Source organism: Dipodomys merriami, unplaced genomic scaffold (assembly GCF_024711535.1).
Source record: "Dipodomys merriami isolate MVZ:Mamm:240054 unplaced genomic scaffold, mDipMer1.0.p SCAF_882, whole genome shotgun sequence".
NCBI classification, from domain to species: domain Eukaryota; kingdom Metazoa; phylum Chordata; class Mammalia; order Rodentia; family Heteromyidae; genus Dipodomys; species Dipodomys merriami.
Window position 1 is genome coordinate 288,340 of NW_027206493.1, and position 11,871 is coordinate 300,210.

Here is an 11,871-nt window from a genome sequence, read left to right on the forward strand (position 1 = left end):
TAGCAGAAACTAGGATACCAGGGAAAGAAGAATTGTGACTATAATCATTGAGTTGCAATGACTGGGCGTAGGAAGCACATCTGGAGTTCACTGCTCCTGCGGCACTGAGCCCAGGACAACCGGGGAGGTTCCAGCTCTAGATCAGGACCAGGCTTTGTGGACAAGACCAGATAGGGCATCTGGGGACCTGAGCGGTGGCCGTCTTGTGTGGGCTGGGAACTTCATTCGTGTAGTCTAGGTTTCTCCATGGAAAAGCGCATTCACTCCTGTGCCTCTCCTGTCTTTAGGATTCCTGCTATTCTCCTGCCTGCTGCCATGTCCAACTACAGGTGTCAACTTCTCCACACTGCTGAAAGGCCATCCTAGACATGCTCACAGGGCTTCCCATGCATGCATGCAGAGCTCTGGGGTGCCATCCTCCAGCCAAACTGTACCCGCTGTTCAGCTTGGCCTAGGGGTCCACGAACTACAATCTTACACAGGAAGCCAGGGGTACACAAGGCCATCCTGCAGTCTCAGGAATCCTTTCCCTCCTGCTCAGGTGTGGGGTGGCTGTGAAGCCAACCACAACATCACATTTGATTATCTAAAAGGAAGAATAGAAAAGTTTCACTGTCCCAGAAACAACTGCCCCTAGGGTTCTTTGTGTACATGAGGGGTGTGTGTGTGTGTGTGTGTGTGTGTGTCTGTGTGTGTGTGTGTCTGTGTGTGTCTATGTCTGTGTGATGTGAGAGAATCAAACACAGCTGAGGTTTGGGGTAAAACACTTCTTCACTTCAGCATTGAGTTTTGGTATCTAGTGGTTGTCCCCCCCCCCAATTCTGAGTCAACGTTCTAAAGTTGTCTTTCTTTATAAATTTTTTTTTGGGTCCGGTTGTGGGGCCTGAACTCTGGGCCTGGGCACTGTCCCACAGCTCTTCAGCTCAAGGCTAGTGCTCTACCACTTGAGCCACAGCGCCACTTCCGGCTTTTTTCTTTTTTCTTATGTGGTGCTGAGGAATCGAACCCAGGGCCTCAGGCATGCAAGGCAAGCGCTCTACCACTGAGCCACCTTCTCAGCCCCCCTTCTGTATACTTTTATCCTTTGATCTTCTTGATGTTCAGATTCCTATGGTCTGCTTGTGAACTGCACCATTTGCTTGTTGAAGGTGGTGCCTTTTAAAAAATTTATGAAGCCCTTTGATCACTTGAAATGCTGTTTTTACTGTGTAAGTGCATTTTACTTAGCCCAACTCTTGGGGCCTTCCCTGTGACTGGTAATTCTGAGATTAGCTTAGGGCTAATATGAGATACTATCCTTTCAATCTATCTTTCTAGTGAAAGAAGTTGGGCGTCTTTATTGAAATAATTGCCTGGTTGTAAAAAAAAAAAAACCAAAAACAGTGTTATAAATGTACAATCGCTTGATTTTAGTAAATTGTGCACTGTAGTGATAATTTTTTTTTTACTAAGGTGAATAGTTGGAATGGGAAAAAAAATCACAAATTCTAAAACTTAAAAATTGATCAAATAACAAAAAAAAAGAAAGTCACTGATTAGGAATGTATTACAAATGTAAATGTTTAATAAATAAATGAAATATTTGAAATTCTTATCCACAAAGGAAATATGTATCAAAAAGTCACTGAGATTCCATATTACACATCAGAATACTTATCACAACTCAAACAAGTAAAAACAAATGCTGGAGAGGTTGAAATAAATCAGGAATATTCAGTTGTGTGGCATTATAAACTAGTGCAACCCATAAGCAGCTCAGAATGGAAGTTTACACAATGCCAAAAAAGACACATATTTTAATGACCTTTACAACAACTTGGATACATATTGAAGGAATATGATTCAACATGAATATCCATGTTCATGGCAGGAGCATTCATAACAATCAATCTCTGCAGTCCACCTAGGTGTACCAGAAAGAGGGAATAAAGAAAATGTAATATTCATAGCTATAAACATATACTGGGATATAAGAGAAGTGAATGCTTCTACTATTTCATTTCAAAAATATTTTTGGATATACACAATCCTAATTTCACTTGGTTTTATGGCATTGTGTTTTTGCTTTGGTGAGGAACCTCCATAATGATTTTCAGAGCAGTTATAGCAGGTTAAAGATATCCTATAATATGTGGATGGTAGACCAAAATTTAAATATATCAGTGAACACATACAGGACAATCATATATAGTTTATAATTTGAGGCAATGTTAAGAAGGCAACAATTGGGGGAAAAGACAATTTTAGAAGCTTAATAAGAAATTATCTTGAGAAGTTGAATAAAGAGGTACAAAATGAGATTCATCAAAAGCTGTTGAATGATAGAAGATGGAAGAAGGTTAGAAAAACAGATTCATCTGCATGGTCAACTCGACTGAAGTATATGCATATTTGGTGTACATTGATGAAACTCATTCCAAAACTGTGAGCTATTCTTTTGCATCTCTTGCATTTGAGGTAGAATAGGTCCAGGCTCAGCTCATGCCAAGAGGTAGATGCATTGTGACAAGTTCAGGTTTGTACTGAAGATCATCATATTGAAAAAAATAACTGAAATTAATAGCACCCTTCTAGACTTGCATCTATACTAACAGACAACTTCCTGGTTGCTCACTCTGTAGCTTCAATTCTTTAGTAGCAAGAACAATTCTAGGAGGTCTTTCCTTGCCATACTTTTTGAGGTTTCCACTGAAAATTGAACTTATTAGAATCTCAAACGTTTCCGTTTGGGGGTGGTGGATACTGATGGCTTATAACTACAATCCTACATATGCAGGAGACGGAGATCTGAGGATGGGGGTTCTAAGCTAGCCTGAGAAGAAGGTCTATGAGATTTCTCTCTAGTTACCCAACAAAAAATCAGAAGTGGTACTCTGTACCAAAGTTGGAGAGGGCTAGCTTTGAACCAAAGAGCTGAAGGACAGTACTCAGTCCCTGAGTTCATGTGCTGTGACCAACAAAAAGTAAGTTTCATTTTTTGACTATGGTTTCCTCTTCTAACTCACCATGTGCTTTATCAGGAAGTCTTGCTTAAGGTTCCTATGTCTTACTCAAGTAGATTTTGTCTGTCAACAATAACCAAGTCTACAAAGTCTACCTAGAGTACAATCAGCAAGTTTAAAACAAATATAATATTTTTTAAGTGTGGATGTGCAGACCTTTGACTAATTCTTACTTTAATGAAACTATGTTGGCCTTCCTTCCACTTGAACAATTGTGTGTAAAATAGATGCATCCCTGGATTTAATCGGTTCTTCCCAGAATCCATTTTTTCAAGATTGTTTTTCCATTGATGCAGAAAAGTTCCAAGTTGTGGCTACTATTATTTATTGTATTGCTAGTTTTAAGCATGGGAAAATATATCAAAGGTATTTCAAACTTGATTTGTATGAAAAATGTTCATTCATTATCTAAATTCAAAAAACATAAATTACTAAATGCACTGTTTCTTTGGTGAAAAGAAGAGCATGCGTGTCAGAGATAGTCTTCCATGTAGGAGTCTTAGAGGATCTGACTATCTAGTGGTCTGGCTTTTAGTAGTAGGTAGTAGTAGGTTGCCATGATGGGTCTTTCCAACACTTCTAGTTTGGAAGTAGAGGCCTGGTGAAACAAACACATTTGTCTCTGACTTACTCTCTTTCAGGATGTCCAAGGCTGATATTGATTGTGAACGATAATAATTGTCCTCCTACCATTTCCTTCTAAGTAATTTAACTTATATTTGGGATTTTGCAACTTGTAGCAGCTTATATGTAACAGTCTCCTGTGGAGCGATTTAAGAGCGAACCTTCAGTATCTGTGTTACAGTATAGTGGTGTCATAACAGTTCCTTATATTTTATAATATAAGATAAATAAAAATGGTTTTCTTAGGAAATCTAGCTAAATTATGTATCATTAAACATTATGATAATCGTGTGTCAAAGTTTATAGATCACTTTATTTTCAAAAGAAAATCGAAGTAATCAGAATATTGATATTTTTGAAATGTATAAGGCATGTATATTTCCAAAGGCAATATTACCCATATTTCCAGTTTCCTATTTTGTCATGTAGTTTATTAATTTTGTATTTTGTCCAAATTATAGCTTACTATATATTACTTGTGCTATAAGAAATGGAATACAAATTCAATTCTTGTGTTTGTTTTCATTCATTTGTATTTATCATAAAGTTGTTTTGCAAAGAGGTTTCAATTCAATGAGTTTATTAGTATAATGCACCTTGATTAGTGTTACATTGATCTACCCCATCTTTCCCAACACTACCCATCCTCCAAGTTACCTGGTTCCATTTTTACATATGTATCATTAATATTATGATTGTATTTGCTATCCATTCCTGTTTTCATTAATCTGCCCCATCTTAAACTTCTTCCCCAGCTGAACATGATTTCCTTTCTGCTACTTACTTTCTTGAACTCTTCGTTCTTGGTTAGTTATTCAGAGAACCACCATCACTGTAATATTTCCATAAGCATACCGAATATTGGGCTTTTAAAGTTTATTTTGATTTCAACATGTACATAGGAGTTGACATTCAATACATGAGTACATGAGTACACTGGATCTTGATCAATGTCACCTCTTTCATAATTTTCCCCAATGCTCTCACTACCAACTTTTCCTCAATTTCTTCATTTTATGGGATACGCATTAAGTTAGATCATTGCATTTATCCCCACTTTATTGCTTCATATATCTATTTCTCCCTACCTTGATCCCAGTCCTACCTCTGAGTACTTGATTCCTGGTGTTTATTTTGTTGGAAGGTTAGTTAGCTAGTCTAAGGAATTACATTATTTAAATGCTTCTCTGAACCAACCATATTTCAGTTCATAACTAGGTGTATACTTGGATTCCACCCCAAAGTGTGCATATTGTATTGATCCTGATCATGTCTACCTTCCTATATAACAGAAAACATATCTCCCTGGGTTTGACTTTCTTCCCATCTTTCACTTAACATGATTTCCCCCAATTTCTTTCCTTTCTTTGCAAATGATGCATTATCATTCTTTATAATGGATAAATAAAATTCCACTGTGCATGTTTATACACACATATGCATATTTATATGCATATAGCTATCATATTTTCCTGATCAACCTGTTTACTGAGTGGCATAGTCCATATCTAAATGCGATTTCTTGTACTATAATGCTTTTTCTTTCAATGTTTTGGAAAAAGACTTAGTATCATTTGCCTAATCTTGTGCATACAGTCTATTCTATAACAAAAATCATTCTATTAATTTCCTAATCTAGTCATTTACATTTCTATATATGTTGGCTCCTATAAATCACAGGGATTCATAATTGTGTATGATTCTGTTTTTAAGAGCAAGACTAAATGCTTGCTTGTATATAGTTGACACTTGCAAATAATTTATTATATAATTATATATACATACATATACATATATAATTTACATATTGACATACATATATACATATAGTGTGTGTATATATATATGTATATATATATATTATCTATGTGCTAGTGCTAGGACTTAATTTCAGGTCCTTTTGCTTTTCTTTTTTGCTCAAGGTTGGCATTCTTCCATTTGAGCCACAGATCCACCTTTAGCTTTTTGGTTCTTAGTTGAAGGTAAGGGTACCATAGTCCATTTCACCTTGTCTGTGAGTACCATGGTCCATTTTAGCTTGTCTGTCTTGAAACTATGATCCTCAACTTTCAGCCTTCTAAATAGTAAGTCAAGCACCACTAAACCCAACCCTATTCTATTTGAATTAAAAATTAATTTAAATAACAACAACTTGTAGTATTTTCTTTCTTTTCTTTCTTTTTCATTTTTATTGTGAAAATACTGTACAGAGGGTGTTACAATTACATGGGCAAGATAATAAGTACATTTCCAATCATGCATTGTAGCCTCCTCCTTTGTTTCCCTTTCCCATCCCTTCCCATCCTCCCCTCACCCCTCCCCCAATCCTAGTCTCCCCACCCATCAAAGTTGTAAAGTTCGTTTTTCCACATAACTACTTGTACATCTCATTGTTGCAATGAATCCACCTGTATACCTATTTAAACGATTTGTTTTTTCCCTTCCCCTCCACAAATTATACCAACCTCAAATACAGTGAGGGAGGAACATACAAAGCAAGAAAGAAATAATCTTATAAATGTGTTAGAAACAATCACCTGAAAGAAAAAAAACATTTGAATACATATCTTAGGGTTCATTTTCCTAACATCAACTTATCTGAACTTTTCTGCTTGACTCAGACATATACATTTTCAAATAAATGTCTTTTCATTTAAACTAAATTACACTGCTTAATTTTTTTTCTTATTCCAACTTACCTACCAAGAAAGAAAAGGAAAAATTCAAAACTAAAGAACCTCTGAATCTAACAGTTCTCAAGCCTGCCAACCACAGTTTCTTTGCTGGGAAATAGAACAGGATGATGTTTTCTACAAGCAAAGCAGCAGAAAATACTCTTTACTGAAGTAGCTGCAAATCTGATAAGGATGAGGACAAGCAAATTTATTCAGTAAGTATTACAATGTGTTTGCTGTGGTAGGCTGACTCTAGTGGATAAGTTTAGCCTATCTTAGAGGATGTTCATAATCATGTGGAGGATAATCAAAGGTGAATATGTAATTAGAGAGGTGTGATTTCTGGAAGATGAATGTTTATATTGTAGTTTGTATACTGTTGAAAATGAGACGGTTAAGATAGGGATGTTTATGTAATTTTTCTGCTTGTAAGACAAAGAATTATACTAGCAATACCTTTGAAAACTGATTTTAAAGTAAGGGTCCTTACAGTTTCTGTTGCAAAATAAAGTTTTACCCAATAAGTAGTTGTTTATTCTGAATTGGTTTAGAAATGAAATATCAAAATATTATTGAACACTCAATAATAATGACTTAAGAACATGCCACGGATAATCACAGCTACTTAGTAGGTAGAGATCTGAAGATAGCTGTTTGAAGCTAGCCCAAACAGAAAATAACTCTGAGACTCATACAGACAATTAGCCAAGAAAAAAGTATGAAGTTGTCCTGGGGTTCAAGTTGTAAACTGCTAGCACTGAGCAAAATGGCTCAAGGAAAACACCAGGCCATAGTTCAAACCTCAGTACTGGCACAAAAATAACATGCACCTAAAACATACAAATATGTTTATTTAAATAAAGTCATTCCTTGTATCCTTCACAGTATAATAATAAAACAAATTTTATACATATATAATTTATAGTAGTAATAGAATATCAGTAATTATACTATACATATATCATTTATATATTATAATAACATTACATATATTATACATACATTATAGTAATAACAATACTATCCATTAAATTAATACATGTTTTGGAACAGTGAATAGATTTTTTTAGTACAACAAAGTACCTATTCACAAAAAAATATTCCTTTTGGATTATATATCACTAACAAACTATTCCATGTGCATTCAAGGTACTTAATGATAAAACCCTGTGTTCATAAGCATAGGTGTCGTTGACATGGATTTGTTACTCCTTAAACTGTTACACCAATTACTTCCACAAACATTGAAAGCTGTATGATGTTCATTCAGCTATATCTCTAGAAATTAAACCGATCTTTATTTGATACAAAGATCATTTGATATAAGTCATTACCCATACCCTTTTCATTTAAAAATATTTATATTCTGTAGCAATTTTGTTGCCATTATAACCATAATGAAGAAGATAATGTGGCTTCATCTACTCCATAGTTCTTAAAAGGTAATGAATGTGACATTTACAAAATTGCCTCAGATATGCCTTGTGGAAAACTGGATTTGAATTATGGTCAGTCTTAGGTACTTGGGAAATTTGCTTGGCCTTGTTGGCTAGGTCTTTTTGAGTGATATATTGAATTCCTTTCCTAAATTGCAGAACTGTCATGAGCACTAAAACTACTCTAGTGCAGGTGCAGTGCTTGGAATGGTGTTTTGAATAAGTCCCAGATAAATCTGCTTCTCTCACCATGGTCACAGCATCCTTTCTGAATGCCTTCAGAAATATTTACCCAATTGATGGTAATATCTGTGAAAATTTGTCTTTACTAAAAAAAATATTCTATTCTTCACATGAAACAATGAAAGTAATGTTGGGGCTGTCCTGTGGCTTTTATTCTAAAGGAGGTTTGCCTAAATTTATTTACTATATTAGTGGTACCAGTAGCATTCTTTAGTGCTGCCCTTCATGTTTCTAGTCTGTGTTCCATCTGGAATACAATTGTAACTTAGTTTATAATCTTTGTTACCAGAATAAAAAAATACAAGTGTCTTTCCAATAACAAGACAATTTAGGCAAACATTGCATATTATATGCTTAATACTTTCCTGAAGTATATTTCTAATTTCTTTTAGACCCATAAAGGATAGCTCAGAACAGGGAAAGAGCATTGTAAGGAATAATAAAAAGTACTATTATGGTGGTCTTAATGACAAAGTGTAAGGAATATATAACAAAACTGATGGTAGGTTAATTTGCTCTTTTTGCTATTCTCTCCCCCTTCTTTGTAGAAAGGTTCTCACTATGAAGTGACAAATGATCTAGACGTTTCAAGCCTTGTCTCAGTGACAGAAGAGATGGGATTAAGGATATGTGCTACTATGACTGCTTTTAAGGAAGTTCACAATAAAGCAATACTAACACATATAAAGAAACTTTTGTAAGTGATGTGTATTCACTTCCTCAATTGCCAAAATTAAATTCATATGTCAAAACATCAAATTATTTACATTACAATATATGCCGTTCACCTGGAATCACCTCCACAAATCAAATGCAAACTAAAAGCTCGATCTCAAAAACCAACATCTAATCAGTATCTGAAATACAAGAAGATAAACAAAAAACCTAAATGAGTGAGACCTTTCACACTGGTAAGAGCATTGATAGCTGGATTTTAAACCAGGGCTTGAAATGATCAGATGTCATTAAATATGTGATTAAATTGCAGGATTGACCTTGGTCTCAACATTGGAGGTACAATTCAAAGGCAGCTAAGGTTGCTGCAGTATTGTTGCTGCATATTCAGTGTGACTCTCCCTAATAATGGTAGTGTACAGAGTCGAAGCTAAGTCAGTAAAAGGTATAGGAAGTATTCTCCACTGAGAAAAATTGCAGGGGTGATCCTCCCTCTTGCGTTGAGAATGTACAGCTCATCTCATTTTACTTTAGGCTCTAGCATATTTATGATCTGAAGACCATTATAACACTTCTGTGTGCAATGAGTGTGAGCAGTGAGCAGGGTAGGTGTGTATTACTCTAATACACATAAAAACCTTAGAGGTATGGGATGACCCGACCCTCAAACTTCATTCTATGTTGTTGAGTTTCATGGAGAAATATTAATAATTAACCAATTCAGATTAATCTAAGTCTGATTCAGGCAACTGAGATAAGACTTTAGGGTCATTCACTCCAGTCAGTTTGTGACCTATGAAATAAATCATATTATTTCACAATGTATATATGTTTGTGAAAATTTATGCAAAACCACATACCAATTGTATAAAAGGGACACTTATCCATCTCTTATATTAGCAGAAGTAACAATACTCCAGAAATGTACTTCCTTGCTAGTGTATCACAGGATGACTGCTTTATTGTCTTTCCAGATGCTCATATAATTTTATGTATCTTCTTTGGGAAAAAGTGTATCAACAGTTTGTTTAGAGGTGTTCATATCATTACTGTTGAGGATCTTCTTTGGAAAAAGAAAAGTTGGGAAAGTGTGTTTCCACAGTTTGTTTTGAGGTGTTCTGAATATCAGTACTGTCACTAACTGCAACAATAGAACAGCACAGATGATGGGATACCTGGACAAAGAACTGAGAAATCACAGAGAGGGATAGGAAAGAATACACCTGGGGATCAGAAGGCTCATTGTTCTGGATCGCAAAATCCTTCTTAATATGCTTTATATTCATTTTATTACAGGGTTTTTGTCAGTGGTTACAGGTATGTGCACAAACTATGGCATAATCTAGTCATTAACATGAGGTATTGTTTGTATACATAGTTGTCACTGTGTATGTAACTCCCTTACTGTTAGGGTGCAGAAGGGAGCAATAATCATATCAACCGTAACACAGACAACAATATTATCTCCAAGGCCTTAATCTTTTAGTGTCCTAACAGCTCTAACTTAAATAAATTTAAGGCAAAAAATTATGTGGCTGTCTTCACTTGACTGTTTGACCCTTCCAGGGCATAGCTTTCATTCTTCTGAGTGCTGTTTGAGATGGCTTTTCGATCTCTTATCCCTTTCCAGGGCTCATGACTCTACTGTAGAAATCCTCACATGTATTCTTACAGATGTATTATTTTGAAAATGATATTTTTATAGAATAGATTCACTTTATAAGCTTAATATTCCCTTTCTCTCCCTCTGCCTCTCTCTCCCTCTCCCTCTTCCTTTCCTTCTCTCTCTCCTTCCCCCTCCCTCTATTCTCTGTAGTAAAGAGAAACTCCAAGCCTCAAATCTGTGTGTGTGTGTGTGTGTGTGTGTGTGTGTGTGTGTGTGTGTGTGTGTAGTAATGAGATTAGACTCCAAACCTCAAACTCTTGCTTGTTTTTTTCACTCATGACTGAAGCTATACTACTTGAGCCAAGGTTTCACTCTGCCTTTGTCTGCAAAAGTGAACATAAATGTTTCATGGATTGCTACTGCAAAAGGCTGTGAACCTTGATCTTTCAATCTTAGCCTCCTGTTTATATAGGAATATTGATGGGATACTGGCATCCACCTTTATTATCAAGTGTTTTTGTTTTGTTTTGTTTCTTGCTGTTGTTTTTGTTCATTCAAAATCTGTAAGGAAAGCAAATTATTCATAAACAGCACTCTTCAAATAAAATACGTATTGTTGAAAGATTACCTTAATTATGCTATTCTTTTGCATTACTTTTATTACTTGGTATGTACATTACTTAATTTGATTTCTTGAATTCTATTGTTTCACACAGTAGAGTCATATATATATATATATATATATATATATATACATATAATTTTCCTTGTCTTGGTTTATAATGTGTTAGTTTTTTCACAACAGTTTATTAAAGTTTATCTCTGTACTACTGAAGCAAGACCTTTATGATTATTCAATATCCTGTAATTCATAAGTTCATCTCTTCTTGTGGCACTATGTGGGTACCAGGTAGTTTCCTGTAATCACTCCACATGTTTTAGAAGTCACTGCCAGACACTTTTCTGACCATATATCAGTTCACAGTTCTGCCAAATTTGCAAGGGCATCCTTTGTAATTCTCCTTTGATTTTCATTGTTGTAAATCCTATGATGGTCATGTTGATTTTCTCCCCTGTTGCTTTCATCACTGTATTTGGGAACTACTGATATATACTATTTTACTTCACTCCATTCTCCTTGTGACTTGGCCTGTACCCCTCTCAGAGCACAGGGCCAGATATTGGGAATATTAAATTTAGTCTTTATTTCATAAATATATCTTTACTTTCTAGCAATACATTCATTGAGTTCATTCTGTACATTTAATATCTTGATAATGATTACTGTATTTTCGCTGCTTTGCCTGTTATTTGCCTTCAGGGAAGAACATAACTCAGTACTGTACCCTAGGTAAATGAAGGGTCTCAATCATGCCTCAGTAGATGTTGTTCATTGGATAATGTTTACATCATGGTCTGCTTGCCTGATTTCTTTACATTATTTTTCAATATAGACCTTTCTTCTGGAAAATATTTGTGGGCCTCATGAAGATCAATTCCTAGTGGAAGCAGTCATTAATTTTATTCCAAAATCATTTTATGGTGCCCTCTGAGTTTCTTCAAGGTCTGCATATTACTGCTTTATATTCTTGGATACGTTTTAAGTATTG

The 11,871-nt window shown here is 35.2% G+C and overlaps 1 long non-coding RNA gene across 2 annotated transcripts in view; it reads left to right on the top strand.

The window, feature by feature from the left end:
* The window catches only part of LOC138820428 (uncharacterized), a 41,238-nt gene extending 31,272 nt beyond the window's left edge, over positions 1-9,966 (top strand). Inside the window, exons 2-3 of one of the 2 annotated variants that reach the window (XR_011369877.1) lie at positions 6,334-6,516; positions 8,529-9,966. This is a non-coding gene — a long non-coding RNA (uncharacterized lncRNA). The remainder of the gene's footprint in view (positions 1-6,333; positions 6,517-8,528) is intronic. The other variant, XR_011369878.1, reaches the window with a different exon arrangement.
* Positions 9,967-11,871: the final 1,905 nt, after the last annotated feature.